Below are 10,517 nucleotides of genomic sequence, written 5' to 3' on the forward strand. Positions count from 1 at the left end.
TGACTAAATATGGAATATTTGAAATTCTTGGGACACACATAATGTGACATGTAATTTTATTTGCATACTGTGGGTATATGCGGCTTAGGTTGCATCATTGGGGCATATGAAACTTAGGCTAACGTCATTTGGTATCAGAGTAGAACAAGTAAATTCTGCGTGTAAAAATTCTTTGAGAAAACTTAGAACAAAGTTATGTTTTGAAGGTATGTATGCAAGCAAGAGGAGATCAGATTTTCAATCTGACAAAAAGTAGGCACATAGAGATAAAGTGTAGCAGAATTTGCAAATGCAAAGGAAACAGAGAACAATCCATTCAAAGTTCAGGTGAATGGTAGAACAAGATCATGCAGAGGTCTTGAAGGTGAGATGATTGCAACAACCTAGAGCAAGGAGTGCTCAATTGGTTCCAGAGGAGAGAACTAGAGAGATGCCAAAAGACTGAGCTTAGAGGAGAGAAGCTTAGTGAGGCATGTGTAGCAAGAAGGAGACTTGTTACTGTAGAGGTATTGTTGCAGCTCATAGAAAGATCATCAAGGCAATTCCACAGAGGATGTGGGTAGAATTGCTAAGGGATGAAGGAAGCTGGTAAGAATTTCTGAGTGAAAGAAGAGGTGGTCAGAACCTAGTATTTCGTTTGTGATTGAAATACAAGAGGACAATTGTGTTATTAAAAGGTGCAGATGAGTTGAAGCCTAGAAGGAGCAGAGAGAAGTGCTCAAAGAGGTTCGAGAGAATAGAGAACCAAGTGCTTGCCAAAATACCAAGTACAGAGGAAAGCTTGGTGAGGTAAGTGGCAGCAGGGAGGACTTGTTGTTGCAGAGGCTTTAATGCAGCTCATAGTAAGTGAGTGAGGAACTCATGAAGATAGAGAAGAAGATGACTACTGATAGTCATAACAGAGATAATAGAGGTTCTGAGGAAGACCACAACAGAAGAAAAGTGAAGAAGGAGGATGCCAAGGAAAATGGCAAGAGAATGAGTCAAGAGGAGTGTGACAAGGAGATTGCAGAGTTAAAAGAACAAATCAACGTGTTAAGGATGATACTAGAGGAAAACCAAAGATAAGGTTGGGTCTTGAGGAAAAAGGCAGTGAAGTGGTCTGAGTTACAGAGAAGGCTACAACAGAGGCAAGTAAAGTGGCTGGTGGAAGAACTCAGAGAAGCTGAGTTGGAAATGGAAGTTTCCATTTGTGAAGCAGAACAGGGTGAAGTTCTGGGTGAAGATGAAGATTAGAGATCTGTGGAAGATCTTATGAATTATTATGAGAATTCAAAACAGTAAGGAGAGATGATGATTGAAGCATCAAGTGAGACCATAAGGTCTTATGTTTTTAAAACTGATAGTTTGTGTACGATTGCAGGTATTGCAGGAGAAAAGCAACTCTATGAAGATGTCTGCAGAATAGATGAAGATCTTGAAGTGAAAAGTGACAAAGAAAATTTATCAAAAGATGAAGAATTTGAATGGTTACAGCAGAAAGAGTCTATGGATGAGTTACTCAATGAGATAAGACAGTCATTTAAAGCTATCAAAGAGATGGAAGATCAAGATCTTATTCTGATGAAGAACAGAGGAATATTGTCTCAGAGAGGTAATCTAATGAATTTGATTAATGTCATTGATGAAGAACAAATGCAAGAGAATATTAATGCAGATGATGAGACAAGGATAGCTCTAGAAGAAGGGTTATAGAGAGACAACAAGGCAAAGTGTATTGAAGAAGAAGGACATCTACTGAAATATGTTAAGAAAGAAGAAGACTATGCAAAATATTTAGCAAAGGGAGAAAGGACATCTGATGATTGGTCACTAACAAAGGAAGGTTTTGCAGAGGATGAACAATCTTTTGAAGTTGTTAAAAGAATGGAATAGTATCTTTCAGAAGATAAATACTCTGAAGTAAAGAATGATAGAGAATGTCTCTTAAATGGGAAAGGAAATGAATTATTGCAGTAGAAATAATTTAGTAACACATCGATGTTTGAAGCTGTTACAATCCAGGAACGATTTCTTGTGAAAGAAGGAGATGAGAATCAGTCTGAAGAGTTGATATGTGAAGCAACAGTTGAGACTGTTGAACCTTGTAATTTTAAAATTGATAATTTGTGTATACACGTAGGAATTATAAGTGATGATGAAGTACTTATGAGGTGTCAAAGAGAAATTGAATTTTTGGAATATTTGCTGAAAAACTCAGAGTATGACAGTATGATTGCAGAAGGAGTTCACTACAGTGGACAAGAGCAGAAAGACATCATTGAAGAAGATGGTGTGGAAGAAAGATTTGCTGACAGTTTGAGAGTCCTTTAGAGAATTCTTTAAAGAGGTTGAATCAACATACTGATGTGCTGATAGAGGAGGAAAAATTAGAGCATCATACTGCGATGTTGCCAAAGGAGGAAGAGGCACTGAGGCCTTATGTTTTTCATTTTAATAATTGTTTTGTGAGTGCAGGTTTTGTTGCAGATGCTGGAGAAAATTTGGCACATGTGAGAAGCCAAGTAAAGAAAGAAGAGGAAGGAAAATATGCTGGAATTGATGAACAACATAGTGATGTATTTGGGGGAAATCAAGTACAAAGGAAATTGGAGGACAATTTACTTTGTGAAAGTAAATTTACAGATATTGAACAGAGGTTGTTTGGACAGTAACAAGAGGGTAAGGATGAAAGGGCAGTAGTAAGGATCCAACAACTTCAAAGAAGAGACAACAAACAACAGTTTGAAGATGAGTGGGCAGAGTACAACAACAAATGGCAAAGTAATTATCAGTCAAAAGATAAATTGGACATGGAGATCGAAAGAATAATAAGATTGATGATGAAAGTGCCTCAGAAGAAAACAACAGTAAGAAGGGCAAGAAGCAGCAAGAGAAAGACAACAATAGACTGTGAAAGCATAACTAGTGGGGCAGAGCAACATAGAGTGTGGAAACCTGGAGAACAACAACAAACAACAGTAGCAACCAAAGACAAATTGCAGAACAAAGTATGGGATCCAGGAAGAGAAAGGTCAGAAGCACATGATCAGGAGATCATGATTATTTTAACCTTAGGAGTCTGATGTAAGAGCATACAACTCAACAATTTCATTATGCTGTAATTAACTTAAGGGGTCTTGTGTTTTCAAGGAAGTTGGATTCCTATGTATGTAATTATTAATGTTTTGAGTGATTAGAATAGGAATTAATTAGATATTGTGAGGATATTTGTAAATTCTCTCGAATGTAGGAGAACATGAGTGATGACGAGAGAGTTGGAAATCAATTATAAGTCTTAGACTAGAAAGTGGTGTCATGATTTGTGGAACTAGAGAGGATTCTTAGGAATTACTGGAGTTAAAAGTGGACTTAGAGGATATTCAAGATTTAGTTCAGCAGATTAAGGATCTGAACCATAATTGGTTAAACAGAACCTTTTGTATAAATGTAAGCCTAAAAGGCATAGTAGGAGGTAGAGAAGGTAGAGAGTCAGTTAGTTAGTTAGAGATTAGATAGGTTTGATTGTAAGCCTACAGGAAGGAAAGGAAAGGCCACTGATATAGAAGATTAGGCCGAGGGAGAAATTCCTGTGTAAATGTTTGTTATTTAATACAGATAACTCGATTATGAATTCATGTGATGTGTTGAGTAATTGATCTATAAGTTGTGTGTGATCTAGAGCAATTTTGCGTAACATAGGTTGTAGGTGTGCAGAACCAGAGAAGAGGTGCAGAGAGGAGTGCGTTACGTGGTTGCATACACACAGTATTGGAGAGAACCTTCACAGTGAAGGAATAACTGTAAGGTTTCTTAAAACCTAAAGGTTTACGAAGGAAGCGTAAAGGCGTGAGCATAGATCGAGATCAGAACAAGTGAAAACCGTAAGGCGGGAGAAAATACACAGGCAGAAAGTCAAACGAGATATTTCATAGTAGGAGCCAAAAGAACTTAATGGTTCACTGGAACCGTTAGATCAGTTAAATCAACGAATGAGAGCAAGGGAGATAGACGACTAAGATTAAGTCACGCAAATGAAGTCAAGAAGATGAATGGCAGAGATTAAGCGATAACCCTTTATTAAGCCGAGTTTCTTTAACTTCGTATTAAGCACGTCGACAGTTTCCAAAGACGGGAAGTAGTTTCTCGCATGCCCTAAAGGTGGTAAGCAGTCTTTCAAAATTTCACGCGATTACCTTTAGCGGCTGACAAGTAGAAAACAATGGAGAGAGAAAACGACTTTTCTCGTGTGCTTCCAATCTGATATCAGTCATGCAAGTATCTGCGCGAGATTGCGCGGTAACTGTTGGAACAAGCGGGATTGATCAACGGTGGAGATCAACCAAGCTTGTTGGCGACCGGGTGACACGACAGTCGTTGGATTCGGCGGAGCAGATCAACGGTGGAGATCCTTCGGGATAGTTAATGATCGGGTGACGCGATAATCGTCGGATCGAGGAATGAGATCGATGGCAGAGATTTAACACACTAAGGAGAGCATTGAAATATGTGCAAAAGGTTGAAGAATGGCGAAAATGTAAGGACGAAGTGTGTTTATGAGATATTTCTATTATACGAGAATTATAATAGAAATAAGCAGGATTAGTATATTTCGGGTTAAGTTAAGAATTAACCAAAGTTTATGAATGGTTGTGTAAGGTTCTACTTAAAGGTTTATTAAGATTTAGACTTTGGATAGTTAAATCAAACATTTCCGCATAGAGTTATTTAAGGAGAATTAAACCTTGATTGGTGAAGGTTTGACTAAATATGGAATATTTGAAATTCCTAGGACACACATAGTGTGACATGCAGTTTTATTTGCATACTGTGGGTATATGCGGCTTAAGCTGCATCACTAGGGCATATGTAGCTTAGGCTGGCATCATATGTGTTACTCATTTGGCTTGGAGAAGGAGTGATTGGAGAGCTTAGCTTGGACTTGGACATTCATTCAAGGAGATCCTATCAACATCAAGGCTTGGTTGTATGCTTCCCCTTCTTTTATATTAATATAAAACTGCTGGTTCATTTTCCATTGATGTGTATGCTCATGTATCATCTATCTTAGCATTCCTTGATCAGTTAAGTAGGTTGTTTTTGAATATGCTATTTGTATTTGCATGCCTTGTTGTGTCCTGATCTCTTGTGCAAGTGCATAAACAATGTGAGCAATAGGAACGAGCTCGTGACACAAGTGATTCAAGGTCTAAAACAAAGGGGATCGAGATAACATCAGAATGAGGTAGGCCATCTTCTTCATCTCTCATTTCAATTGTAACTTAGGAAAGTGTCTAGTAGATTGTCACTTAGGTTGCTAGTCCCACCCATTGGGCAAGAGGGATCGTCTCTGTTCGCAGAGAGGATTTACCTACACAACACCAGGAGGTTACACAAAGCCTTAAGTGAGCAGTTCAATTTTGCTAGAAGGGAAGAAGTTTTCAGTTCTAGAGGCCGAGAATAGTTTCCAGAGCATCGAAGAAGCATTTTTCCAGCCAACAACAGGCAAGACGGCTAGATTGGCGGTCGATTCAGGCAACACATGTGGCAGGCAGTGCCAAAGTAATGCAGAGCCTGCGCAAGCCACGTTGGATGGCTAGCTTTTCAGTGGCAGTCAAGTGTCAGGATTGCTCGAAGAGAGGGTAATTTTCCTCAGATAATTTTCCAAGCATTTCTCTAGGATAGATTCGTGAGTTTGGTGATATTTATTATACTCAGAATTTCACTGCTACTTAATAATATAAAACCCTCAGTTGTTGCACCAGTTTTCCTAAGTTGGGTTTCTCCGGGGATATTTGTCCAAAAATAATTGTGTCAAATTTTTATGTGTGTGTGTGTGTTAGCATATTTCTCAGTTTCCAGTGTTATTATTTTACGCAGTATTTTTGTGAAGATTGCAGTGTGTTTATTTCATTATTGTTGTAGCAATAAACTGCTAATTTAATTAATAGTTAGAAGAAATAATACCGATTATTGCAATAGGATTTTAGTACTTGAAATTTTCACATGGTATTAGAGTGATTTTAATCAAATGTGGAAGCTCAGAAGCAGAGGAAAAAAATAATTTTTCAGAGGGAGTAAGAAGACGAATTTCTAGGGGATGCACAATTCCTAGCCAGGCAGTGGAAATTGCTTGAGTAGTTTGATTTTCAGTGTAGGGTTGCACAAAAATTCAACTTTCCATATTGAGTGATTCCAATAGGCTGAGGGAGTAGAAACTCAATAATTTTCGTTGAGCAGATTCCTTGTTTAGGTGCAAAAGGGTTTTGTAGCAGTTTATAGTAGCATAATCAACGTTGGGTGGAAGAGAAAGGCACACACAAAGGGAACTTCTCTTAGAGGGTTTCTAGCCTAGAGATATGATTTTCCCAGTTGCAGAAGGTAATAGAAACAAACATATTTTCTCAATCAAGGAAGGAGTGTGAGTAGAAGTGCTAGCAGCTGAGCATGTGAAAGAGGAAGATTCTTGTTTATTTTCCCAATTTTTGAGTTTCCCAGATTTTGCATAGATGGTTGTATGATATTTCCAGAGGGGGTCATGTGAGTTATTGAGAATGCAGATCTGGGCAAATGATCAACTTATAGTTGTTAGAGATAGGTTCCAGAGGAAGTGTGAGTTGCAAAGTAAAGAAGGGTCCTAGACAAGGACCAAGCTCAAAATGAGATAGTGAGGCACTAGATCCAGGAGGTGGAGGAGTATGAGACTCCACTGTGCTAGATGGGTGGGGTCTAGCAGAGTTGCAACAAGAAGATCAGTTAGATCAGTTCTAGTTTGTTGCAGCAGGACCATCACCTTTTCTACAGGAGCCCAGATCATCACAATAGAAAGATGGATCAGTTTTAGTGATGGAGTCAGATTCCATAGTGACAATTGCAGACTAGTAGCAATCAAGTGCTGAGGAGCACAATGCAGTGTTGGCAACATTGCAAAGTAAGCAACAACACAGTTTCTTCAGTAGACAATGTAGTGGCTAGTAGCAGTCAAAAATCAAGAGACAGATGTAGCAGACACAATTGGTTCAGTATTTAGGATTCTTCTCACTTGCAATTAATGTAGTTGCAACAATAACAAATGAGAGGGAGTTGCAGTGTAGATGTAGAGTTGGCGGCAGTATAGCAATAACATAGATGCAACAGCAGAGTTGTGTAGTGGTTGGTGGGTAGTGGCTAGACATCAACAATGTGACAGAGGGTGATACAGAGACATAGTGTTGTAGGAGTGGTGCAGCACTAGAACACCTTCCTCGCTAAGAGGGAGTGTTAGTTTTTGTAGCATTAGAGGTGTTCTAGTCTTGAAACTTTGTGGAGAGGTTAAAACACAAGAGTTCTCCATAACCCAAAAATAGTTATGGAAATTCCACCTAGAAGTGTCTCAATTAGATTACTAACCTATTTTTAAATATTTCCTAAGTCTAAACTTAGGGAAAGTGGATAATTAATTAGTATTAATTGAGAAAGGTGTGAATCATCTAGAAACTCACATAGAACATTTGGGAAATAATCTTAGCCCTTGATTAAGTTTTAATCTTGGTCATTGGAGTTCCAACAAAAGATTATAAGAAGAAGTCGATTGGTAGATGGAGAACACACACTTGAGGTCGATTTCCTTGGAGAGTTCGAGCCAAAGAAGGAAGTAGAGGGGCATAGACAGTGAGTCCAGAGGAAGATTTTCCATTTTCGGAGAGCAATAGTAGTTGCCGGAAGAGTTCGAGCCAAAGAAGGAAGTAGAGGGGCATAGACAGTGAGTCCAGAGGAAGATTTTCCAATTTCGGAGAGTCAGAAAGAGGAGGGCGCGATTTTCTCTAGGAGGCTACGCAGAGCCTTTAGTGAGTAGTTCGATTTTGCTGGAAGGGAATATGTTTTTAGTTCCAGAGGTCGAGAAGAGCTTCAAGAGGGTTAGAGAAGCATTTTCCCAGTCATCAGTAAGAAAGATGACTAGATTAGTAGTCGATTCAGGTAGCACATGTGGCAGGTAGTGCCAGAGTGACGTAGGGCTTGCTCATGCCAAGTTGGATGGTATCTTTTCAGTGACAGTCAAGTGCCAGGATTGCTCAAAGAGAGGGTTAATTCCCTCAGAGAATTTTGGCTAGTATTTAGATTGGATAGATTCGCCAGTTTGGTGATATTTATTGTACTAAGAATTTCACTGTTTCTTAATAATATAAAACCCTCAGCTGCTGCACCGGTTTTCCAAAGTTGGGTTTTTTCGGGACATTTGTCCAAAAATAACCATGTCAAATTTTTATATGTGTGTGCTAGCATATTTCTCAGTTTCCAATGCTATTATGTTCTGTAATATTTTTGTGAATACTATAGTGTGTTTATTTCGTTGTTTCTGTATCAATAAACTGTTAATTTAATTAACAGTTAGAAGAAATAATACTAGTTGTTACAATAGGATTTCTGTAGAAATTTTCACATTTTTGTGTGATAAAAATACAAGTAAGGACAACCAATCAAAGGCTTCTTCGTCTCATTTATTTGCTGAAATATTATCTCATGAAGAAGTATATGAAAATCAGATCCCTGAAATTGTTTGCATGGAAATTCTAGGCTGTGAACTAGTTCATGTTGGTAGCTTTTCACATTTGCAAGAAGATTAGGTGTCAGGAATTGTTTCCCTTCATTATTTTAAAGATAAAAATGATAGTATTCAAACAAAGTTACCAAAGTTTAATGAGACCAAATCATAATTGTTTGATGAACAAGAGGATAGACTCAATGCACATAATATGGTTGTTATATTTGAAGATGCTAAAGAATGTTTGGATATTTTTATAGACAAACCTGTTGTTTCCATTTTATTTGAGGATGATCTTAAGCATAACAAAATAGAACAAGGACCAGTTATAAATGAAGTTTGTCCTTTTCCTTTGGATCATCAAGACAGGGTGATTTTCCATGTTTTCAAGGATCCTTTTGTCGATCTAATGCAGTCATTAGAGGAGGTGGGTTTTGTTTTGTTCACTAATACAAGTTTTGAATTCAGGTTGCAAAATGTTGCCGCAACTTTCACATTTGTCAGTTTTCACCTTGTTGAAACATGGTCAAGCAACCACATTATTTGAGAAACTACTTGATTGGATTTACTGGCACTTTTGTATTACCTGATTTCAATGATTTTCAGTGATTATAGTAGGGTTGGTTGAACTTGAATAGTTGAGCATTTACTTTTTAGTAGTATACTTAAGTCTTCAAATTGATTTCACTTTCAATTGCAGTTAAGTTTTAGTTCAACATTAGGATTCCAGTTTTTCCAAAGGATGCCATCTTCAAAGTTTTGTTTTCAGAAGAGGTTCTAGTTTTAGTTTTCAGTAGATAAGAAACTTATAGGTATGGAAAACAACAATTCATAGAATGAGTTGGTTTTAGAGTTCAAGAATTATATGGATCAGACACTAGTCTGTAGGTTCTTTGTTTCCTCACAGGGAGGAAAACATCCCCATTGGAGCTAGTTGTTAGTACTTTGTTTATATCTTCACAAAATCAAAATGGTGTGAAGAGAAAGTTCACTATTTCTTAAGTGGTTTGGTACATAACCTATATTTAAAATTTTGATAAAGGAGATATCATGAGCTTCAAGGTTTATCAAAGGTCTTCTTAAGTGACAACTAAGCACCAAGCGAAGTTTCATAAGGAGTTGTGTTGTAATTATCAATTTCAGAAAGTGCTACAAAAATATTGTTCAGTGCCTACAGGTGTGCTACAAAAGTATTTTCTAGCGCCTACAACAACACTATGTTTTTTCCCTGTTTTAGTCACCATGTTCAAGAGAAGTTTCCGAATATTTGGAAATGAATGTTTTAAAACAAAAGGAGGTTTTTGGTGGGAACAAACCCATATCCAAAAACCTCTCTCAGTTTTTTATGTGTGTGTCATGGTTTGGATGATACGAAGGAATCTTTGCAGCCCCTTTTTTCCAGATCTAAATATTTCATAATTTCCTATTTTAATCATTATATTTGGGCACGATTTTCCGAGAAGTTGGTAATGAATTTAAGAAAACAAAAAGAGGTTTTTATTGGGAATGGTATGATTTACAAAAACCTCTTTCAGTTGTTCAATATGTGGCATGGTTTGGAATATCTGATTGCCTCTTTGAAGACTATTTTTCAGAAATTTGCGAGATCTAATTTTTTTCTAATTTTCTAAAAATGCTCAATCAACTTTCAGTTGGAGAGCCACCTCATCAATTCGAATTAACAACAAATTGAAGATGGATGAGGAGGTTTTTAGATCCATTTATTTTGGATCTTGATATCTGTTTTATATTTTATCATATTTTGTAATTTTAATTTCCCCAAACATTGTGGATCTCAGCTTGATATGTTATTCTATATAATACATGTAAAATGAGGGTACAAGGGCTGGATTTGGAGAAGGAAAATTACTATTGTGGATGTAATTTAAAACTCTTCATTATTAATCTAAGTGTTTAAGATCAGAAGCATATGATCGCTTGAGACAAAAATTCTTGTGTTGATGCATTTCCAGTCAGTTTTCTAGGTATTTGTTTCTCTTTATTTGTTTTCATGAGA

This window comes from Pinus tabuliformis, chromosome 8 (assembly GCF_031772625.1).
Source record: "Pinus tabuliformis cultivar Carrire ecotype Pingquan chromosome 8, CPIR1, whole genome shotgun sequence".
Lineage (NCBI taxonomy): Eukaryota > Viridiplantae > Streptophyta > Pinopsida > Pinales > Pinaceae > Pinus > Pinus tabuliformis.